This window comes from Danio rerio, chromosome 7 (assembly GCF_049306965.1).
Source record: "Danio rerio strain Tuebingen ecotype United States chromosome 7, GRCz12tu, whole genome shotgun sequence".
NCBI classification, from domain to species: domain Eukaryota; kingdom Metazoa; phylum Chordata; class Actinopteri; order Cypriniformes; family Danionidae; genus Danio; species Danio rerio.
The window spans coordinates 53675902-53700779 of NC_133182.1; the positions used below are offsets into that span (position 1 = coordinate 53675902).

The 24878-nt window shown below is 40.3% G+C and overlaps 2 long non-coding RNA genes across 2 annotated transcripts in view; one reads left to right on the top strand and one right to left on the bottom strand.

Moving 5' to 3' along the window:
• The window catches only part of LOC141375134 (uncharacterized), a 34491-nt gene that overhangs the window by 1819 nt on the left and 7794 nt on the right, over window positions 1-24878 (top strand). Inside the window, exon 2 of the long non-coding RNA XR_012382684.1 lies at window positions 21129-21257. This is a non-coding gene — a long non-coding RNA (uncharacterized lncRNA). The remainder of the gene's footprint in view (window positions 1-21128; window positions 21258-24878) is intronic.
• On the bottom strand, window positions 699-7685 carry LOC141375133 (uncharacterized). Its single transcript, XR_012382683.1, has 2 exons — window positions 7596-7685; window positions 699-3208 (listed from the first exon to the last, which is right to left on the bottom strand). It is a non-coding gene; the product is annotated as an uncharacterized lncRNA (long non-coding RNA).

A 24878-nucleotide genomic window follows, 5' to 3' on the forward strand; every position in this document is an offset into this window, starting at 1 on the left:
CTTTCACATTCATACTGTATAGAACGTACTTTTCTAACAGCAGAGTAGTACGTTTAAATTCAAATACAGTACCTACTGAGTAGTAGGCGGTTTCGGACGCAGCCTTCGTGTGTACGGAGTTCTGTTGTAGATGCTGCAAAAAGGGGCAGGACTAAACAATGATTAGACATTAAAAAAAGTGAGTGATTGGTCCATGTTTGAAATTTCTGTCCAGAGATGTTTTGATCTTCGATTGGTCTCATGCAATCATGTGATGCGATTTTGCAGGTCAGAGTTCACCAAGCTTGAACTTTGCAACACAGCGAACTACAAAACTTGTCGCACTAGCTTGCGTTTCTGGTCTGACACATTCGCGTGCGTATGGATGGAAGTCTATGGTGAGAAAAAAGCAGTGTGACCGCAGCTTACTAGACACTACTAGATCAGCTTTGTTTAATCGCGGTTAAAGCAAAACTGCAGAGCTGAAGCCCTCCAGGAATTGAGTTTGAAACCTATGCCATACAGAGACTTCAATTGAATCACATTTGACCAGTAGCATTTCATGTTCACAAGATATGTCCTATTAAAAGCCAGAGGCTTCTGTAGTTAAATTGTGTAAGACTGATGGAAAATAAAAAATAAACTGTTTACTAGACCAATATTGCTAGGAACTATACTCTCATTCTGGCATAATATTGAAGAAGCTGCCGTACCATAGCTTATGTAGGAAAATATAGCTTTTATTAGAAAAATTGGCGATTACATGTTTTAGGAATGACATTAATCTACAAAAAAAAAAAAAAAACCTTGAGCTCAAACTTGTCTCTTGACCCCTATTATGAAGTTACTCTGCCTTTACCTTTGTATTGTATGCAAAAAGTAAGAAGTCATGCCAAGGCAAAAAGCAGTAACTTACACATGATCAATATGGCTGCAATATTGATCAGTATCATAGGTATGACTATGGTTATCTAGACCAGGGGTTCTCAACTGGTTTGGCCATGGGACCCACATTTTTACATGGTCATCAAGCCGCGACCCAAATTTTTAGGAACTATAATATAAGTTAAGGAATTATAATTTATTTGTTAACATACACAAGTAGTGACAGAAAAATCATAAGACATTCACAGAGACTTACAAATAAACAATATTTTACTGCTGTCATTTAACAAAATGCATCAAATTATAAAAATATTACAAAGTAAAAAAGGACAAATACTGTAAACGGTGTTTAGGAAATGTTCAGTTACTATGAACTAAACTGAACTGTTAATAAAACATGTTTTCTGGTTTCTAAATGTTGTTTTAATTTAGAAGGTTTCATGCTCTCTTGTGAGAGCACCTCACTACATATGACACTTAGGCTTTAAGCCTTTTTTGTCGTCAATATATGTAAATCCATACTTTACATATTCGGAGTCGTACTTGCGCTACTACATATTTGTTGCTGTAATTAAATAAAATTTCAGATGTCAAACGTCATGGTTGTCGCGCATGAATTTCAAAATAAAAGTCCGGTATAAGCCAAATAAGTTAAAAATGAAACTTTTGTTGGTTTTTTTGACCACACTCCGCGACCCACTGAAAATGTTCCCGTGACCCACTTCTGGGTGGCGACCCACCAGTTGAGAAACACTGATCTAGATTGTATATCAGTGGTTCCGAAACGTTTTAGTGGCATACTCCTAAACATCCTTCTGGATTCTCTCTTCCACTTATAGACTGCAGTCATTTTTCCCATGAAGGCACAATATTTGCAGTTTAAATACTATTTTCCTTTGAATTTGCTACATTTTTGAATTCTTTTAAATTAATGTTTCAGACATGGTGGCACAGTGGGCATGCCTTAAGAGGTGTCAGGTTGTTATGTGAATCTTCTAAATACTTTCTGACTTCATGAGTTGTGCTGTCAGATGGTGAGTTGGCATTATGAAAGACAAAAAATGTTTTCCTCTGACTCTGATCAGAGTTCATAGAGTTGTCATCTCTCACTGTAGCTGGACTGTACAGTGGTTCCTGAGCAATGGCTACCTGCGGTAAGGTTCTCCTCATGTCGTCTCCTCAGGGCTATGCCAGTTTAAGCTGAACTTTGGCAGGATTGCAGTCATCATCTTTGCTTCATGGCTGGCTAACACTGACCCAAAGCGTTCTTCTATAGCCTCACAGATCATGATAATGATGTGTGAATTATAAAGCAAATGAGGCATCATTTCAAATAGCTTTGTCTTGAAGCTGAGCAAAGTAAAGATTAAAAATCCTAGGTAACATTTGCTTTTATCTTGGAGAATATCAATGGCAGCAGCTAGAGGCTTTAGAACCTCAGTTTACTCTTTCAGGAATACAGACTCTTGGGACAGTCAAATGCAGATCTCCTGAACAACTTCTGTGGCCAATGAAGACCTATGTGCTTTATACCAAATAGATGAGCATTTAGCCATGGCACTTCTGTATAGCTTACTTGATGGCCCATTTGATGCTGCTTTGTGAATCTCATTGGTGGCAATTAGATTTAATATATGAGCAGCACAATACTGATGCAGTGGAAGAAAACTGCTCTCCCTCTCCGTCTTCCTGAAGAAGACCACAGACATCCACAAATCTCTCTTACACCCAACTCACAGAATGCTTTTACAAAATTACTTCCATTGTCAGTCACAGTCGATTTGACTTTGGTTTGAATCCTGTATTCTGCATGAATTTAGTTTAGTTTTGCTGCAACTGGATCATAAGTGTGTCGACCTTTAAGATGTGTACATGCCAGTGCTGCAGAATGTCTCTCCAGAGTTTCTATGTCAATCCTATGACATGCGACTCCGAAGAAACTGCGGTATTGTGCTGACCAAATGTCTGTTGTCGTGCAGACAGTGTCCACATTACTAAGCTTGGAGATGACTGATTCCTTCATTACAGCAAACTGTAATGTAATAATGTAATAATCGGTCAATGCACTGCATCCGAGTTTTTTGGCACATCACTTTCTTCCCGCCACTGATTCCCTCAATCAATTTTTGGAAGGATGGCTGCTCTACTAATGAAAAGTTCTGTACATGATCAACCAGAAAGTTGAACACCGGTTTGTTCACATGTTCACACTAAGCCCTGAATCCGTCCTTGCTTGCTTTAAAAGGGGTTGTTTAACCACATGGGTAGAGGAGCTTGCTGTTGCATCTTCCATCACATCAGACTGACTTGTGTCTTACATCAATACAGTTCTTGAATGTTTCCTCTAAAGAAAAACAACAACAGACAATTATTTTAGTTCTATTTAGGAGAAAACACAATTCTAGATTATACTACTGTAGTAAAAACATGTTTTAAAAAATAGTCAAAATTGTGGGTGCCGTCATTTGTTAATCCACGATCAGTAACCGTAGCTTGTGTGGACGCTACTGTGCTACTTGACCAATAAATTAGCTTTGCTATTAAAAAGCTATTTGATTTAGAAAGTAGCAACGCTACCGCCACACTGCTGAGAAATGTAGTTAAGCTAATAGCACTGTCCAACACTGTTAATGTGAAAAAATTGCTTTGGCCAGGCTGTTGGTGCCCTGAATTTCACAAAGCGATAAGTTTGTAAGTCATAATATATCATTTAAAATAAAAGGACTGTTTTTATTTCTGTACAAAAATTACAAAAACCATTTGCTTTTATAAAAATAAAGGAAAGCTAGCTTTCATACCTGCAGATGCTTCCTCAGGTTCGACATTGAAGCTTTTGATGTGTAAAGTATTTTAACAGCTGGCAAACAAATTTTGCATGGAACTGTTATGTATGTGCCCTTCTCGGATTTCAGGGTGAAATTATTTTTAAATTTCCAGCAATTAAATGCATTTTTATCAGTTGCCATGGTGCCAGCTCTCAGACTGGTTATGGTTTCAGCAGCAAAGAGGATTAACGTAATTGGTTGATGTGGTGCGCCGCAAATTCAAACCAGAAAACCAATCAAAAGCATCAAAATAGCACCGCTTTAATAAATGGCCTTAACAGAAGGCATCATGCATACCAAAAACAGGAAAGCAACAAATTAATATTATTCAACATATCCCAGATTTTTTAAATATTTTTTTTCAGATGTAACCCCAAATGTTATCTTTAACATTTACATAAGTAACTGTAATTTAATTACTATTTTTTTTCTCAGTAACTGTAATGAATTACTGTTATTTTTATTTTGTAATTAAATTACGTAACAACGTTACATGTAGCGAGTTACTCCCCAACACTGTTGATCCGCGATCTGTAAATGTAGTTTGTGTGAAAGCTACTGTGCTACTTGACTACTAAAATAGCTTCGCTACTGAAAAGCTTTTTAGTTTATAAAGTAGCGATGCTATTGCCCAACTCTTTTAATGTGATAAAATCACTTTGGCCAGAGGAGTCTGTTGATGCCCTGAATTTCACAAATTGATAACTTTGAGTCATAATATATCATTTGAAATTAAAGGGTCTATTTTTATTTCTGTACATTAACGATCAGTGGAGTGGTTGTGGCTATACACACACGTATACTCCATATACTCCTACTTTTTTCCATAAGCTGTTTGGGTATTATGAGTTCTGAGGATCAATAATTGCGTAACATTTCTATTCAGACCTCTTAAATCTTTTGCGATTTGCTCATGAACCGTACACTATTAAATGATCGCCTCAGTCCCCTTTAGTTTTGATATGAAAACGGTGGCAGACTCCCGCTCCTCCATTTTCAACTCGTTTTTCATTTAATCAGCAAACCACAGTAGTGCAAAGCGAGAGCAGAAGGTGTGTGTTCGATAGATTGTTTTAATATCTGCAAATTTGCAGTTCTTTGCTATAGAAACACTTGTATCACATGTACCCCAATGGGTCATGGAGGATCAATCGGGTTTCCTCTGCGCTCCCCTCATCAGCACAGCTGTTTCCTCCAGCAAAAATGTAACTCTTAACAGAATTTTGCTATGTTTATTTTAAATTAACTATAAAGATAGAACACATTACAGTGCGTGTCGCATTAGCATACATTCATACACAGGATTAAACAGTGACAGAATCACTCTGAATGTATGAATGTATCATATCATTTTAACTGCATATCAAAGCGACATCAGATTTAAACATCAAGTGTTGTATCATATTAAAAGCTATAATGACTGGTATTATTTATGGTAGTGAAATATGTAAATTAGCCTGTATTTTTTTAAAATATGTTTATATGTATGCCAATGTAAAAAGTGGCATTTATTATTGTTGTTTAGTTATTGTTTATTTATTTGATAGATGGAAAAACTGTACTTTAGAATAGGCTAGTAGCCTATTTTGAAGAAGTGTGCTTTGCTTTTGTTTTCCTGATCTTAAAAAAACATATCTTTTAAATGTACAGTTTGTTATCAACATACAACACTTGATATAGCTTTCTAGAAATGTGATGTTTTTGTACAGTATAAAAAAAAAAAAATATATATATATATATATATATATATATATATATATTTATTTATTTATTTATTTATTTATTTATTTTATTTTTTTATTTATTTATTTTTTTAAATGGGTTTATTTTACAAGGCCCTGTAGAGTTAAACAGTTGGGTTTTACCACAGCTTAATATTCTCTGTCAATCTCCAGGTCTGCTGGGGCACTATTAGCTAAGAATAAATCATTAAGTAGGATTAGACTGTTAGCATCTTGCTTTTAAAATGAACAAACTTGTTGAAATATTTTTCCTTTTTAATTGATAGCTCTTCCAAAAAAAAAAAAAAAGAAAATTGTCATCATTTACTCAATCTTTACTTGTTCCAAACCAGTTTGTCTTTTTTGGTTGTTGAAAACAAAAGAATATATTTTGAAGAAAGCTGCAACATAACCATTGACTTCCATTAGTTATGTGCGGATTGATACTAAAATATCAATATCTCCGATACCAGCTTTGTATGTTCTAGAATCGATTATCTTATCAAAATATCGATATTTCAAAAATTTGGAGCAAATATGTATTTGATTGGAAGTAGAAATACAGCAGAAAGTAACCACACTTACCCTAATTTCCCTGAATAATGCCAACTTAGTCAGACTACTTGTTCTTCTGCCTGCAAAGTCATGTGTGTAATATGGCACTATACAACTGCAGACCACGCTAGCTAGCCACTCAGTCCGCTGGCCTGGCACATGTTTTTTAAGACAGTGAGGTACTGTAGTAATACTACAAACCTAATCAAACATCTACATAGAAATCACAAGACAGAATATGACATTGTCATGACTAGGCAGTCTGAAGAGGAGAAAAGGAGAGGCACAGGTGCTGCTAGGGTAAGACAGACATTGCTTTCACAGTTATTAGGTGCAGCAGGCAGGCATTGTGCAGGTACAGAGGTAGAAAATGCAGCAATGTGGTTGTATTAGGGATCTTGGGTTATTTTGTGACTATGATAAAACAACAAAAACAGGTTCAAAACAATTTCATTGGAACTGGATTAACATGCCACTAAATGTAGAGGTGTGAATGTTTTTTTTAAGATGTTCAGGCAGGCGTTTTAAGATGCTCAGATGCTGTCAATAAATATGGAAGGTCGCTTTTTTGTATGATAATTCAATCGTTTCTTATAAACTTATGTATATATTATGTATATAAACTTATGTTTATATACTTGTAATATATATATATATATATATATATATATATATATATATATATATATATATATATATATATATTGCTAATGAATCGAAGAATCGTTTCTTTGCCTACATTTGAAATTTAGATTGGGTGGGTAGCAGTACACCACTTTTTTTTTTAGGACTACACCAGAATGGAAGGTTTTTTTTTTTGAAGATTTTGTTTAAATGAATGTGAGTTATCTGCTAAAAAAGTCTGTTACTTTATGAAAAAGAAATTATGGTTTGCATCAAGCTAAAATGAAGCATTGCAGTAAGAAATATTTATTTTGCACTATTGTTTTATATGCATGTTAATCTAATCAATAATGTTTTTGCTACAAAACAAACAAAATATTATATTAAATAATTAAATTCAAAGCTGAAAGCTGCAGCCAACAAAACTGTTTTTTAGTTAGTAACTAAATAATAATATATATCTCAAGAAAGAATGGACAAAAGAAAGTAATAAAAGTCTCACTTCTATCACTAAAAGTTTTGTTTTGTTTGTTGTTCTGCCACCAAATGCTCCTTGCATATGTTAACAGACAGATAACTCCTCTACCAACCACCACGCTGAAGCGGATACTCTGCTCACTCCGTTTATTTGGTGACAGGAAGTAGGTGTAAAACTAAAAAAGAGCAACATTGAATTTAGATACACTAAAGAAAGGAAATATTTCACATATGCATTCCTATTGTAACATAAGCACACATGAATAACAGTGTGTATACATTTATGCAAACAAAAATAATGTAACACCTAATATCTCTTATTTTAAACTGTATATTGACTAAACTGCATCATGTTGGATCAAATAAATGCTAAACTGTATGTAACAGCAACCTATTTCACTCACCAGAGCATAACACAATTGACATATCACAACACGCATGTCTGAATAAAGATTCATCTAAAAGTCTGTACTCAACACAAAATACTATCAAATAACTGTGAATTATACTTTAACATAAGATTACATACCAACGATGCTCCCATAAAACAAGAAATGTAGCAGATGGCTGAGAATGAGATATCTACAATAGCAGGCTGCTTTCCTGCATGCAACAGACTGATGCTGGTCTCATACTGATGACATCACCAACAAGTGACTCTTAAAGGAGCCAGCACCCTTAAACTAGTATCACACATGACACTCCCCGTCTGGTATCACAAGATACCAAACACACAACTAAGCTATGAGAAGGATAAACCAGTCCTAGTATTAGTCGGGGGAATTAGCATCACCACTTCAGTTATGGGTCTAATGAACATTTTTGACACTTCTTTGTCCATGACCTTGATCTCCACTTTTCGTACCCTTCCATCTTCACTTGGGAACACTCGTACGATGCGCCCCAGAGGCCACTGATTATGTTTAAACAGTTGGTCTTTCATAAGAACCACACTGCCCTCCTTGATGTCTTGTTTTTTCGTTTGCCATTTCTTTCTAGGTTGCAATGTGGAGAGGCATTGCTTTCTCCACCTGTCCCAAAAGGTTGATGCCAAACTTTGAACCTGTTTCCACTGTTTTCTGTAAAGGTCAGCATGATCGAACTCTCCTGGTGGACAAGGACTGTACTTGTGGGTTAGTAATGTTGAAGGGGTAAGTATGAGTGAGTCTTCTGGGTCCATAGAAACCGGTACCAGGGGTCTAGAATTTATTATTGTCGTCACCTACACCATGAATGTAACAAGAACCTTGTGTGAGATTTTTTGATGATCCCATCTGCAGCATCATTGAGTCCAAAATCCTCCGAGTTACTCCAATCATTCTCTCCCACACTCCTCCCATGTGAGAAGCATGGGGAGGGTTGAAGATCCATGAACATCCTTGATCTGCAAGAAACTTTGTGACCTTAAGTTCATCCAAGTTGGAAGGAATGTCCAGTTCTCTGCACGCTCCTACAAAATTAGTTCCTCGATCCGACCGTATTTGCTTAACTGGACCACGAATTGCAATGAAGCGTCTCAAGGGGTTTATGAAACAAGATGTGTCCATAGATTCCATTAGTTCGATTTGGACAGCTCTGATGGTTAAACAGGTGAACAACACTGCCCATCTCTTGTTGTAGACGAGTCCTCCCCTAGTGCGGCGGGCTGAAATGGTCCAAGGACCAAACACATCAGTTCCTACGTAAGTAAATGGAGGTTCGGTGTTGACTCTGTCCATTGGCAGATTGGCCGTCATCTGTGTTTCACTTTTACCACGCAGTTTTCGACAAATCACACATCCAAAGATAAGGGAACATATGCATCTTTTAACACCCAAGATCCAAAAGCCTGCCATACGAACAGCACCTTCCGTGAAGTGCCTCCCTTGGTGTTGTGATTGTTCATGGTAATGTCTCACTATCAAAATTGCCATGGTGTAGTCGTGGAATGATGATGGGATTGTTTTCATCAATTCCAGTATTCACTCGAGGCATACGACCACCTACTCTCATAAGACCATTCTCATCTATTATGTGGTTAAGCGTGAAGAGGGGACTGCTTTTCGGGATATTTTTGTTATCTTTGATGCATTTGAATTACTCTGTGAAAGCTTCCTGTTGCACCGCACGTATGATGACATTTTTTGCTTGGCTTAACTCATCTACGCTGACCATACAATGATGCCACCCTTTGCAGTCCTTCCCTTCTTTGACCAGCTCTCCTTTATAGGTCCGTACAATGTGTATTAGGCATGCAATAGCACGAATGAGATCCTTCCAATTGGAGAAGCGCTCAAAGCAATTTGAGCTTAACTGACTGTCCATCATTAAGGTGATAAATGCCAATATTTCTGCTCGGACTTCGACATCAGTCACAGGATCAACAAGATCAAACGGGCCTGAGGAGGAGTATGTCCGGTTCCAGCTAGACAAGAATGATGGACCAGTAAGCCATGTTGTGTCCTTCAGACAGGCTGCAGGTACGGATCTTGTTGCATGGTCTGCTGGATTATGCTCACTAGGAACGAAATGCCATTGCTGTGGGTGCATGCTTTTCCTGATTCTTAGAACTCGGTTATTCACAAAAATGTGGAACCTGCGCTTCTCGTTATGAATATATCCAAGTACAACCTTGCTGTCAGAAAAGAATTTCACACTGTCAAACTCTTTGTCCATCTCAGACAGTATGATGTCAGACATCTGCACAGCAAACACCGCACTGCAAAGCTCCAGTCGAGAAATATTTAGCACTGGTCAGGGGGCTAGCTTGGCTTTTCCCAAGATGAAGCTTATTTTGCAGTTTCCATCAGGACTTGAACTTTTAAGATAAGCTACTGCGGCTATAGCAGAGACGGAAGCATCTGAAAAGATGCAAAGCTCTCTGTGTGAAACTTCAGAAGAGAAATCTTTTGTATAATGTCTTGGTATTTGCAAGTGTTGAAGTTCTTGAAGATAATTTTTCCATTGTTGCCAAGTTTTCCTTTTTTCTGCAGGCAATGGAGCATCCCAGTCACATGAATCAGTGGTGAGTTTTTTTTATCAGAGCCTTCCTATGGTTGACAACTGGTGCCGCAAACCCAAAGGAGTCATATACGCCATTCACAGTGGAGAGGACACCACGATGTGCGAATGGTTTAGTATCACATGACAGCTGAAACGTGATGGAGTAAGTTGGAATCTCCATACAGACACAAAGAGTACGCTGTACTGGCATTGCACCGTTACCCATGTCCATGTCCATTAGAGTACTAGCTTGATCTTCCATAGGGAATTGGTCCATAACTTCTTTGCTGTTGGAAGCCATTTTATGTAGTTTCAAATTTGACCTTGCTAAGGCTGCTTGAGTGTTCTTGAGGAGATCAATTGCAGCTGCTGCAGATGGTACCGATCTTAAACCATCATCCACATTGAAATCCCTTTCTACAAACCTTCCAACGTCTGCTCCAAACTCTTGCTGAGCCTCTTTTGCTGTTTGTCTAAGGCCGTAAATCGCCACAGCAGGAGAAGGACTGTTCCCAAAGATATGAACCTTTATCCTGTACTCAATGACATTCTTCTCTGGGTCATTATCTTCATACCAGAGGAACCTAAGAAAGTTCCTATCCTCTGGCCTGACAAGGAAGCAATGGAACATTTGTTGAATATCTGTAGTGATTGCTACAGCTTCCTTTCTAAAGCGCAAAAGCACCCCAAGAAGCCCATTATTTAGATCTGGGCCCTTTAAAAGTACGTCATTCAGTGACACACCGTTGAACTGACAACTTGAATAGAAGACCACCCTGATCTGATCCGGCTTCTTCGGGTGATAAACAACAAAAAGAGGCAAGTACCAGCACTCATCCTGAAGCTTAAGTGGTGGGGCAATCTCTGCATGCCCTTTCGCCATTATCTTTTCCATGAATGCAAAAAAGTGTTCTTTCATCAGAGGTTTTTTGGAAAAAGACCACTCCAGAGATCTGAAACGAACTAAAGCTGTGCCTTGTTGTTTGGTAGGCGTCGTCTCTCAGGTTTAAATGGAAGTGGAGCAACCCAGCTATTCCTCTCATCTTTGTAGAAGCCTTCCTTCATGATATGGAGAAAAGTCTGGTCTTCGACAGACAGAGCTAGCTTCTCATCATCCTTTGTTTGTCTGAAGACATCCCCTTCAGTGTGATGCCCCTCTTCCAAACCAGGTTTTGTAGAAATAGCCATAGTTTGAACACTTAAAGTTGGACCATAAACATTTTCTTTGATGTGATAAATGTTGGGGCATGGCTTGAAAAGTGATTGGCGACCACTATCCAGTGTGTTGGTGAAGAGAACATTGACTCTATCAGGCTTGTGCACGTTTCCTAGACAAACGTCACCTATTATGACCCAGCCAAGGTCTAACTTCAGAGCATAAGGGGCATCACGGGGTCCATTAATGTATTTTATCACTTTATGCACCTTTATGATATCCCTTCCAAGTAACATCATGATTGGAGCATTTGGCTCGATTTCTGGGATATGCCTAGCAATATCCTTCAAATGTGGATGATGAAGAGTAACTTGAGGGGTGGGTATCTCAGAACGATCATCTGGGATGTCATCACATTCTACTAAGGTAGGTAAAGAGTGAATAACACCACCATCAATTGATGCAACTTGAAACCCATGTGCTCTCCTCCCTGTCTTTTGAGAGACCCCAGCACAAGTTTTAAGATTATAGGAAGAGCTGTCACAATCCACATTGAAAACATCAAAGAATTTTGATCTCACCAAAGATCGATTACTTTGGTCATCGATGATGGCATAAACCCTGATGGCTTTCTCCATTTGATTTGTTGGAAACACTGACACAAGGCAGATTTTGGAGCATGTTTTGCTGCTTAAACCGCTCCCACAGACTTCTGTACATTTGGTAGACACATCATTTTCAGAATGATCTAACTTTTCCCCGCCATAATCTTTGGTGAGTGTTTGAGTTTTCACAAGTGGATAAACAGGTTTTGGATGTAGCAGGGAATGGTGCGCTTCACTGCCACATTCAGTACATTTGACAAGTTTGTCACAATTCCTTGCAATGTGTTTTGTCGATAAGACACATCTGAAACAAATCGCATTCTGCTTCAAAAAGGCCTTGCGATCTTTGATAGATTTCTCTCTAAAACCACGACATTTGTCGAAAGGATGTGGTTTCTTATGCATAGGACAAAACTTTGCTAAGTCTACCTCAGTTTCACCAGTCGTTGTCTTTTGAGCGGAGATGTCTGTTTTGTAAGCTGTTATGGACATTTTGTTGGTGGCCCTGGAGTGTTCTGGCCTTGAATGATCAGACTGAAAGGGAAGAGCAAAGCTAGGATCATTCCGCATTTTGGCTTGCTCTACAACAAAGTTAACCAGCACAGAAAATGGAGGGAAAGGTACTCTGTGTTGTTGTTTGAAAGTATAGCCCAGAGTCATCCATTTATCTTGTAGGTTAAAAGGTAGCTTTTGCACTATGCTGGCTATGCCACGAGCTGTGTCTAAGCATGCAAGACCCTGAAGCATTCCTTCAGATTTCGCTACCAGAAGCTCCATTAGGAGGTCTCCTAACTCCCGGAGTTTCTTCCATTCTTTGTTTGAAATCTTTGGAAAACTCTCCAGTCTTCGGAGTAGTGAGCTTTCTACAACCTCTGGTGCATCAAAACAGTCATCTAAACGTTCCCAAATCATTGAGAGACCTCTGTCTGGGTTTTTCACATGCACCGCTCTGATGCGTTTAGCTTGCTCCCTAGAATCTGCTTCTAACCATTTGACCAAGAGATCCATCTCCTCCTTAGCTGATAGATTAAGATCCCTGGTGGCAGTGAAAAATGATGCTTTCCAATATCTATAGCTTTCAGGAAGATCATCAAATTGTAATAGGCCTGTGGAAATTATTTCTCTTCTTGCCATGAACCTAACTAGGTCAGACATATTAGCACCCGCGTTTGTATGAGGTGTGCTTGTATGAAATTGAACATGAGGTGGGGTTGAAGCATATGATTTGTTCTGGGGGTAGCTGTTGGCATTCCTATTCTTATCCTGTGACTGCCTGGTATGATGCGAGCATGGATGAGCTGTCAAATGGCTGGGATTATCAGGTGGTCTCACATGAGTGAAGTAAGGATCTTGTCTGTGTTTGACAGATGGAGAGAGTTTTAAATACTGTGACACCCTATGATCATACTCGTCAATATAAGGAGTAAATTTGCAAGCTTTTTCGGGTCCTTTGCACCAAGTGTGTGTTTCTTTGTCTGGGACAATCCCTGAAACATCCTGGCAATGTTCGACATCAGCTAAATAGTGCTCCTCTGATTTATATATGGGCAGTTGTGCTATACTTGCATGAAGAGGCTCCATTAATGGGGGTGGTGGTATATATTCTGTTTGTTTATCAGCTTGCAGTCTAGCTTGTTCTTGCACATACTCGTTAGTTCTTTGAGTAGTGGTATAAGAGCCTGAGGTAAGTTGATTGCTGGATTTGTGACTTGATAATTTGTCACAGCTTAGTGCTGTCATAACTGCTTCAGCTTTTGCTACTGCCACAGCAGCTTCCCTTTCAACGTCCAATACTGCTAATTGTGCCTCTAAACATGCTCTCTCTGCATCCAAACGTGCCCGTTGCATCTTTATCTGCATCTCCTTTTCAGCAAATTTAACTTTGGCTTTAGCTTCTTCAGCTTCTGCAAGGGCAATAGCGACAGCAGAATTAGCAGCTGAGCTTTTTGAACATTTGGAGGACATTGACTGTTTGGACAAAGTCACAAGACTGCTTTGATTTGGAATCTCTGAATTTTCCATAATGTAGTAGAGGCCAGTCTCACAGACGTATGGCTCTGTTCCTTAATCACACTGAAAGACACGCTCAATTCTTCACTGCTGTAGATCTGTCTGTGAGGAAGCCGTTGTTTTACTTCTACTTCCTGTCACCAAATAAACGGAGTGAGCAGAGCATCCGCTTTAGCGTGGTGATTGGTAGAGGAGTTATCTGTCTGTTAACATATGCAAGGAGCATTGGGTGGCAGAACATTTGGGTTTGTGTCATTTTAAATGATCAGTCTCGTTATGCGCTGATTTTCATTTTTCTGTGTTTGGGGGAAGCAGCCGAGTCAGCCGACCCAATATATGAGCAGGCATGAGGATTCTCGCTATGACCACCGGTGTAATACCGCTCTTTGTTATTAGCTGATGTTTGTTAACGATGATGTGTACAGTGTTAGATTTTATATTTTGCGGACATTTGCGCTGAACACGCAGTGAATGCAACGCCTCGAGATTCGGGCACCTCCTCCGAAAGCACTCGAGTGATCTCTGCTCGGCTGACGGATCAACATTCTCCATGTCATGATCGCTGTCATCGGCACTGTTTTGTTGTAACTTTAGGTGGGGTTTGCAAATCTGTGTGTACTTTTCATTCTTCAGCTGTTTGCATTTCCCGCATTTGTTTTTAAGACTTTAAAGCATTTTGAGCAGACTCCTGGTTGTAATAAAGTCTAGTTTTTCTCAATTCTGCAATCTCTGAATCCAATGCAAAATCACAAAAAAGTCTAAAATTTTTGCGATCCTGCAAAATTCTTAATTATGACAAGAATTTACACATTTAGTCCGCAATTATTATATAATTTGGGTCAAATTATATTAATATGCTCATATCAATCATAAAACTATGAGATAAAAGTGAAGGAGAATCTTAGTCTTTGTTATTCTAAGTCATGTCATTTTGAGTGTGTTAATGTGAACAATGAGCCTGGTCCCCTCTCTTTGCAAGGGTGTCAGTCTGGAGTTTGCTACAGCAAAAACTTGAGGCGTAGCAGGCGGTTAAAACGCGAAGCGCGCAGGACGCAAAAAGCTGGATTTATACGTGCGATAAACCCTCACAGCCATTAGTAAACCATTCAAAAGAGGCGCCTTTTAACGCATAAAGCACGTTCTGTATGATCGGCCCCTAAGGTTGTAGTCTTTAAAAACAATAATAGCCTACTTTCTTAGCATATTAGACCTACCGTTTTCTGTCTGATACTGGTAAAGAAGTATTTTGTTGTCCATTCTTCCTTAAACACACGACATTCAGAGTCAGTTTTTCTTTTTTTTCTTTTTTGCCTGACTCATTTTCAGTCATTAACGGTCGTGTACATTTTAATTTCCGAGAGTGTGTTCTAATCATTAATTTGCTAATTCTGAACCAAATCGTTACTCAGAAGCAGCACTTTAAAAACTCTCTCGTGGGCCGGATGAAAGTGTTCAGCCGACCGCATATGGCCCGCAGGCCATAGTTTGCCCACCTCTGCTTTATATTCATAGAGTGTGTCGTGTGTATAGAGTGTATTATGTGTGCATATGTATAGGGTGTATCAAATAGAGTGTACAGTAGTGTGTATCATGTGTGGATATGTATAGAATGTATAATGAATGTACAGTATATGTATGGAGTGTATCATGTGTGTATATGTATACAGTGTATAGTGTTTATATGTATGTAATGTATCATGTGTTTATATGTATGGGGTGTATCGTGTGCATATGTATCGTATGGTTATATGTATGGAGTGTATTATGTGTTTATATGCATTAAGTGTATAAAGTGTGCATATGTATTGTGTGTGTGTGTGTGTGTATGTAGTGTATAGAGAGTATATTTGTATAAAGTTTATCCTGAGTATATATGTATAAAGTGTATTGTGTGCTTATGTATGGAGTGTATTATGTGTGCGTAAGTGTATAGAGTGTGTATTTTGTGTGCATTTGTATAGTGTATCATGTGTGTATATGTATAGAGACAAGAGCTAAAACATTAGGGATTAAGCCAAAGGAAGGCCTTATAACTCTAATTTCTATGCACAAACCTACTTTTTCCCTCTCTCAGATTTCACTCATCGGAGAATCTGACATCGTGCACTTCATTCAGTGCATGTGTTAGGGCTTGCCCTACCGTAATACACCTAAAATAGAGATTGCTGTAAAACTCGTCTCAGGGAAGCGTTTTCTCTTGTTAACTGCAGGATTAGACTTAAATGAAAACATTTATCGATTTTATGCAGATCATGATATCAGGCATACATGTAAAGTCATCCGTGAACAAATTTCCATCATTGTAAGCTGCTTGCTGTTCTGTCTGTTCCACTGCTCTGATTTGTTTGTTAAAGCTTTCTTTTGCAGTCTGAAGCACGTCAAATGCCCAATTCGCGCCACTAGATACTTACTCTTTGCACTGCCTTCACATGTAAATCACTAGCGCTTCATCCGGGTCTGCTTACTGCACAGACTGCAAAACATTTCCTCCCACTCTCATGTTTTGTAATGATTGTGAGGGCGCAGGTGAGACGTCATTTTTCAAGAGGCACTCAAATACATCACATGCACTGCATATGCAATGTCTATAAGTCATGTAAAACACTAAATTGCAAAGTAAAATAAATTTAATTATATGGTTTGGAAATGGATGTTTTATGAGATTATTTAACTTTTTGCGCTTTTTTGTGTTTAATTAAGAATTTTTCAGGATCACAAAAATATAAGAGTTTTTCTTGATTTTGCATTGGATTTAGAGATTGCAGAATTGCGAAAAACTTGGGGGTCTAACTTTATTACAACCAGGAGTCTGCCCAAAATGCTTTACAGTCTTAAAAACATATGAAACATTAAAATACATAAAATGATAAGAACACAAGTGTCAATAAGACAATAAAATGGCATTTTGTACTAATGAAAATCAATCCAAATTCCATAGTCTTGGACTTGCCACTGAAAATAAAGTATCACCCCATTGTTTGTACCTGAATCTGGGGACCTCCAGCAACAAGTGACCTGCTGACCGTAGGGCTCTGTTCGGTTAATGAACATTTAAAATCTCACATAAATATGAAGGTTAAAACCATTAACTGCATTAAAAACAAACAAAAGTTGTTTAAAATCAATTCTGAACTTAACAAGGAACCAGTGAAGAGAGTAAAGAACGGGTGTAATGTGCTTATGTTTGTGACTTTTCATCAGCATGCAAGCAGTCGCATTTTGCACTAACTGCAACCGATGGTGTAGAGTTTGTTTAATTCCACACAGAGTGCATTGCAATAGTCTATACGACAACTGATCTAGGTCAAGCTGGCTCAGAAATGGCTTGATATAGGCAAGAAGGTGACGCTGAAAAAAGTTAGCCTTGATCACTGAATTTACCTGTTTATCAAGTTTTCAGGTTTGGAAAGCAGATCATTCAAGACGAAGATCTTATTGGAGAGGAATCTGGTGTCAAACAGGTTTGCACGTACCCTCTTACTGTTCACAGACTGCTTAGCAGATCGACTGAGCTGGCGGAGATTCCCAGGCACGCCGCCTCGACTATGGATCCTCATAGGCCGCGAGATGGATGTGGACACCCGGTGTCCAGAATGGTCGGCCGTAGCCAGCGATAACAACTCCATGGATCAACGTATATCAAAGTATGTTGTAGGCATTTCATCCCTGCCAGTGACACTCTTACAGACACTCTAAGTTTGACCAGATGTCCTCCTCTATTTCCATGCCAGCGCGAATGTCTGTTGCGAGGTAGTGCATAGAGAGGGTGCCGAAGATAGGTAGGCACCGATGCCAGGAAAGGTGGCGGCGGCTACGAATATCCACTGTCAGCACACACAAGTAAGTTGTCCATAGAGTCCCGTATTTTCAGTAGTGACCAAAGGTCATATACCAGCAGCAATGGGACATTAAAAATACAGTGTGCATCTTTTTAGTATAGTGTATAGTATATGTATAGAATGTATCGTGTGCATACGTATATAATGTATCATGTATTTGTATGGATTGTATCAAGTGTGTATATATTTAGAATGTATCATATGTGCATATGTATGAACTGTATAGTGTGTAAATGTATGGAGTGTATCGTGTGTTTATGTATACAGTGTATTATGTTTAAATGTATATAGTGTATCATGTGTGTGTGGTTGTATAGAGTGTATATGTATAAAGTGTATCATGTGAGCATATGCATAAAGTATATCGTGTATATATATGGAATGTATCATGTGTGTGTGTATGTATAGAGTGTATATGTATGGAGTGTATCATGTGTGTATTTCTTTGGAGTGTATCCTGTATATGTATGGAATGTATCGTGTATGCATGTGTATGGAGTGTATCGTGTGTATATGCAGCATGTGTGCATATGTATATAGTGTGTATCATGAGTATAAAGTTTATCATGTGTGTATGTATGGAATGTATCATGTATATTTATGGATTGTATTAAGTGTGTATATGTATAGAATGTATCATGTTTGCATATGTACAGTATAGAGTGTATATGTATGGCATGTGTCATATATGGGTTGCATTGTGTGGTTGTGTGTGTGTGTGTATGTATAGAATGTTTCGTGTGTATGGAATGTATCGTGTTTTATGAGTATAGAGTGTAATTGTGTGTATATGTATAGAGTGTATATGTATGGATTGTATCATCTGTGTAAATGTTTAGAATGTATCGTGTGCACATCTATGGAGTGTATCATGTGAATATATGTATAAAGTGTATTGGGTGTATATGTATAGGATGGATCATGTGTGTATATGTATAGAGTGTGTAAATGTATGGAGTGTATCATGTGTGTGTATACTGTATGTATAGAGTGTATTGTGTATTTTTTTTTGCCTTGCTAACTTTCGTTGTTCGGATTTATCAAGTTCCAGTAGCTCAGTGACTCACCTCTCATGCCAGAAACTCAGGTTCTATGCCAGACCCTGACAGGAATGTATCACCTGTATATGTATAGATTGGATCATGTGTATCTTAGACTCCTGACAGGAGTTTATCGATTGTATATGTGTAGAGTCTATCGTGTATGTATGGAATATATTCTGTGTGTAAATGTATACTGTCTATTTGTATAGAGTGTATCCTGTGAGTATGTGTGCATGTGTATGGAGTATAACATATGTATATGTATGGAATGTACCATGTATGGATTGTATAGAATGTATCATGTGTGCATATGTATAGTGTGTATCATATGTATGTATAGAGTTTATATGTATGGAGTGTATCATGTGTATATGATTGGTTTTGTCATGGTTGTGGATCTATCTGCTCTTTATTTGAAGTGTCTGCGTTGTGTGACAGTTCATTATTATGGTATGTGTTTCTAAGTATGTGTGCTTCTCTCTGTTTGTGTGGGAGTCGAGTGCCTGTCAGTGGGTGTTTGTTTTCATGTCATCAGCTGAGCGATCACATGATCATTGTTACCGGAACTATTGCGTAACTCCACTCAACTGATAATCAGCGCACTACAGGTGTAGCGCATTTTGTTTGCCTATAAATGTTCAGCGTTCCTGTCTCACCTGGTCAGTTCGTTGTTTGTTCATGGTCTTCTGTGTTCCTGTCAAGCTCTCCTCGTTGGTTTTGCTGGTGGTGAGTGGGCTGGTTGTTCTCCTTGTGCAGTCATTCGGTGCTTCCTGTTTACATCTAAGTAGATGTTTGATCCTCTCTGTTGACGTCTGTCATGGACATTTAATCGGCGCTGCCGATCCTTCCTTCTCCTCTTCATAGACTTTATGGATTAACTGCACTCCCAGCCTTTTACCTTTTTTCCTGTTTTTGTGAAATCGTCAATAAAGACTGTTTTACTTGCTTTTGGGTTCCACGTCTTTTATGTGTGACCGTGACAGAACGCACAGACCAACATGGACCCAGCAAGTAAGGCATAGATCCAGGAAGTGTTGCTCAGCAGTGTTGCCAGAATGGAGCAGCAGGACCAGCAGATGGAGAAAACCAGCCAGGCCATCCATGCACTCGTCCACCAGGTCTCCGAGCTTGCTAATCAAGTCCAGCGACTCAGCTCGGATCTCAGCACCGGTTCCACACTGTCTATTCCTTCCGTCAATCCACCTGTCCATCCTGTTTTTAATGAGAGCCCCCGGACCTCCGAACCGCGACTACCTCCACCACAATGTTATGCAGGTGAACCCCATTTATGTAAAGCCATTTTAGCCAAATGCTCTCTTTATATATCGCTTCAGCCCTCATCTTTTCCCACCGAGGAGAGCAAGGTGGCATTTTTAATTAATTTACTGTCTGGCAAGGCAGCATTATGGGGGACCTCGGTTTGGGAGAGGAAACTTCCCTGTTGTGAGACTTTTAAAGCCTTTTCAGAGGAACTCAGGGTGGCCTTTGATCTAGCGGCATTGGTAAAGGAGGCTTCCAGAAGGCTCACGGAGCTCCGTCAGGAGAATCATACTGTGGCTGAGTACTCCATTGATTTCTGTACTCTGGCGATCGAGTGCGGTTGGAACAGCGAGGCACAATGGGACATGTTTCTTCACGGACTAGCGGACCACATCAAGGATGAGATTTACGCCTTGGAGCTTCCCACAACACTGGAGGATCTCATCAGTCTGGCTATTAGAGTGAACAGTCGACTGCAGCGCAGAGGGGTTCATAAGGAGCGTCGCTCTCAACGCCTTCCCTCACGGACCTGTTTCGCGGAGGTAACGCCCGCTGCTACGGATCCTGAGCCAATACAAGTGGGAGGATTTTGCCTCTTATCAGGGGAGAGACGTTGCAGGCTTACAGGGGGGTTATGTATGTACTGTGGTGTTGCAGGTCATTTTGCGGCCGTATGTCCAGTCAAGAGCAGTAAGTCATCCACTAATAGAAGTTTATTGGGGGCTGAGATTATGGGTGAGAAGGACTCCTCCACCAACACATCCTTACCAATTAAGTTGTGTGTTAATTCTAACTTTCATGATTGCCACGCACTCATTGATTCAGGAGCTGAAGGGAATTTTATTGACTCTAAACTAGTTAATGAACTTAAGATTCCTTTTACTTCTCTCTCTTAACCCATTGCTGTGTATGCACTTAGCAGAGTTTCCCTCCAACCTGTCACGCACATCACTGCTCCCATTAGACTCATCACTTCTGGTAATCATACTGAAACCATTTCTTTCTCACCAACACTGCTAATTATCCTGTCATTCTGGAACATCTGTGGTTGGTGTTACACAAGCCCCACATTAATTGGGGTCACAACGCAGTTTTTTCTTGGAGTGAGAGTTGTCATAAGTTGGTTTATTGTCTGCTTGTTCCACTGTTCCTTGTTCTGTGTTTCAGGAGGATCCGATGGATCTGTCAAATGTGCCCTGTGAGTACCATGACCTGAAGAGAGTGTTCAGTAAGTCCCGGGCTGCTTCTCTACCTCTCCTCATCGTCCCTATGACTGTGCTATAGATCTATTGCCAGGTACGTCTCCGCCTAAGGGCAAGTTATATTCGCTGTCTGTCCCAGAGAGGGAGGCCATGGAGAAATATATTTGTGATTCTTTAGCAGCCAAGATCATCCGCCCGTCTTCTTCACTGGCGGGGGCGGGATTTTTTTTTTGTGAAAAAGAAGGATGGGTCCCTTCGTCCGTGGATAGACTATCGAGGGCTGAACAGCATCACGGTTAAGAATACGTATCCTTTGCCGCTGATGTCTTCGGCCTTCGAGCGCCTGCAGGGGGTGAACTTTTTCACAAAATTAGATCTCCGCAATGCTTATCATTTAGTTCACATAAGACCCTGGGATGAGTGGAAAACAGCGTTTAACACCCCTAGAGGGCATTTTGAGTACTGCGTTCTGCCCTTCGGCCTTTCCAACGCTCCAGCTGTTTTCCAGGCACTCATCAATGACGTGTTGAGAGAGATATGATAGATCAGTTTATCTATGTCTACCTGGATGACATCCTGATTTTTTCTCACTCTCTCCAGGAACACATTCAACACGTCAGACGATTGTTGCAGAGGCTGTTAGAGAATGGGCTTTATGTCAAGGCGGAGAAATGCGTTTTTCATGCACAGTCGGTTCAGTTCCTGGGGCATATCGTGTCAGTCGAGGGGATGCGCATGGATCCAGAGAAGATTCAGGCTGTGGTAAATTGGCCAACCCCAGATTCTCGGAAGGCCCTGCAAAGATTTCTGGGCTTTGCCAATTTTTACCGGCGTTTTATTCGCAATTTCAGCCAGCTCTCCGCGCCTCTGACTTCCTTGACCTCCTCCAAGACGCCGTTCAGGTGGTCTAGCGCAGCAGAAGCTGCTTTTTCCAAACTGAAAGCCTGTTGTGTTTTAGCCCCAATCATCATTGCCCCTGATCCTTCCCGGCAGTTTGTGGTGGAGGTCGATGCGTTGGAGGTTGGGGTCAGAGCCATCCTGTCCCAGCGATCCGCCTCGGATGGCAAGGTCCATCCTTGTGCGTATTTTTCTCATCTATTATCCTCTGCAGAAAGAAATTACGCCATTGGTAATCGAGAGTTGTTGGCCGTCAAGCTTGCATTGGAGGAGTGGCGTCACTGGTTAGAGGGCTCGGGGGTGCCTTATATCGTCTGGACCGATCATAAGAATCTTGAGTATATTAAATCCGCTAAAAGATTAAACTCCATGCAGGCTCAGTGCGCATTATTTTTCGGACTGTTTAATTTTACGATCTCTTACAGACCAGGCTCCAAAAACATCAAACCTGACGCATTATCACATCTTTTCGACCCGTCGGATCGCACATCATCACCTGATCCTGTGCTTTCCCAGAGGATTGTTGTAGCGAACATTTCCTGGGAGATCGAGTCGAGGGTTCGCACAGCCCTGGATGGGGTAATACCCCCGATCGGATGCCCACCAAGTCGGTTATTCGTGCCGGAGGAATTACGGTCCGACGTTGTCCGGTGGGGTCATTCCTACAAGGTAGCTTGTCATCCAGGGATGAGTCGCACATTATTCGTTATCAAACAACGATTCTGGTGGCCAGCTATGGCTCGTGATGTGCGCGATTTTGTATTGCTTGCTCTGTCTGTGCGGTTTCCAAGTCTTCCAATCGCCCACCTGCTGGGCTCCTTCAACCGCTGTCAGTGCCTTCGAGACCCTGGTCACACAACTCGCTAGATTTTGTTACGGGTCTTCCATCCTCTAACGGTAATACGGTAGTTTTGACCGTGGTGGACAGATTCTCGAAAGCTGCTCATTTTATCTCTGCCCAAATTACCATCAGCCAGAGAGACAGCGGTTGCTGTCATTGATCATGTCTTTCACATTCAGGGCCTCCCGACGGATGTGGTTTCTGACAGGGGGCCTCAGTTTGTCTCTAAATTCTGAAGAGAATTCTGACGTTTATTGGGGGCCACTGTTAGTCTTTCTTCGGGTTTTCATCCCCAGAGTAACGGCCAGACCGAGAGAGCCAATCAGGATCTTGAGCGCACATTGCGATTTTTGGTCACACAGAATCCTTCCTCTTGGAGTCAGCAACTTTCGTGGGTGGAGTACGCACATAATTCGTTACCAGTGTCGGCTACGGGGCCTTTCTCCGTTTCAGTGTAGTCTAGGTTACTAGCCACCAGTTTTTCCCAGTCTGGAATCCGAAGTCGCGGTACCCTCCATTCACGCCTTTGTCCAGAGGTGCCGTCGCACTTGGAACAGGGCCAGACAGAGCCTCCTCCAAGCGGGGATGCGTGCCTAGGCTAAAGCCGATCGCCACTGGTCTAAGCCTCCCGTTTACGTTGTCGGTCAAAAAGTGTGGCTTTCTTCCAAAAATATTCCTCTCCGCACCGTTTGTAATAAGTTAGCTCCTAAATTTATTGGCCCTTTTATTGTCACTAAAATCATTAGTCCTGTGGCAATCCGGCTTAAATTACCTCTGGTGTACAGGAGAATTCATCCCGTGTTCCATGTATCCAAAGTAAAGCCCGTTTATCATATGGCAATTAATCCACACAGACCAGTCCAAACCCCCCACACCCCCCAAGTTTGGTTCAGGGGACATATTGGACCACTCTCTTATCGATGATTACAATCGCCAGGTAGGCTCGTCTGGGGGCGCCAGGAGGCGTCCCTAGGGGAGAGGGTAATGTCACGTTGTGGATCTATCTGCTCTTTATTTGAAGTGTCTGCGTTGTGTGACAGTTCATTATTATGGTATGTGTTTCTAAGTATGTGTGCTTCTCTCTGTTTGTGTGGGAGTCGAGTGCCTGTCAGTGGGTGTTTGTTTTCATGTCATCAGCTGAGCGGTCACATGATCATTGTTACCGGAACTATTGCGTAACTCCGCTCAACTGATAATCAGCGCGCTGCAGGTGTAGCGCATTTTGTGTGCCTATAAATGTTCAGCGTTCCTGTCTCACCTGGTCAGTTCGTTGTTTGTTCACGGTCTTCTGTGTTCCTGTCAAGCTCTCCTCGTTGGTTCTGCTGGTGGTGAATGGGCTGGTTGTTCTCCTTGTGCAGTCATTCGGTGCTTCCTGTTTACATCTAAGTAGATGTTTGATCCTCTCTGTTGACGTCTGTCATGGACATTTAATCAGCGCTGCCGATCCATCCTTCTCCTCTTCATAGACTTTATGGATTAACTGCACTCCCAGGCTTTTACCTTTTTTCCTGTTTTTGTGAAATCATCAATAAAGACTGTTTTACTTGCTTTTGCGTTCCACGTCTTTTATGTGTGATCGTGACAGGTTTATATCGTGTGTGTGTATGCATAGAATGTATCATCTGTGCTCATATATAGTTTGTCATGTGTGTGTATATAGAAAGTATTATGTGTAAATGTATAGGATGTAGTGTGTGCATATGTATAGTGTATCATGTGTGTATTTGTATAGTGTGTCGTGTGTTTATGTATAAAGTGTATCATGTGAGTATATGTATAAAGTGTATCAAGAGTATACTGTATAAGTAGAGTGAATCATGTGAGAATATGTATAGAGTGTATATGTATGGAGTGTATCATGAGTTTTTATATGTATAGAGTGTATCAAAAGTATATATGTAAAGAGTGTATCGAATGGTTTATAAAGTGTATCGTGTGTGTATCTGTACAGAATGTAGCATATTGTTTGTGTAAATT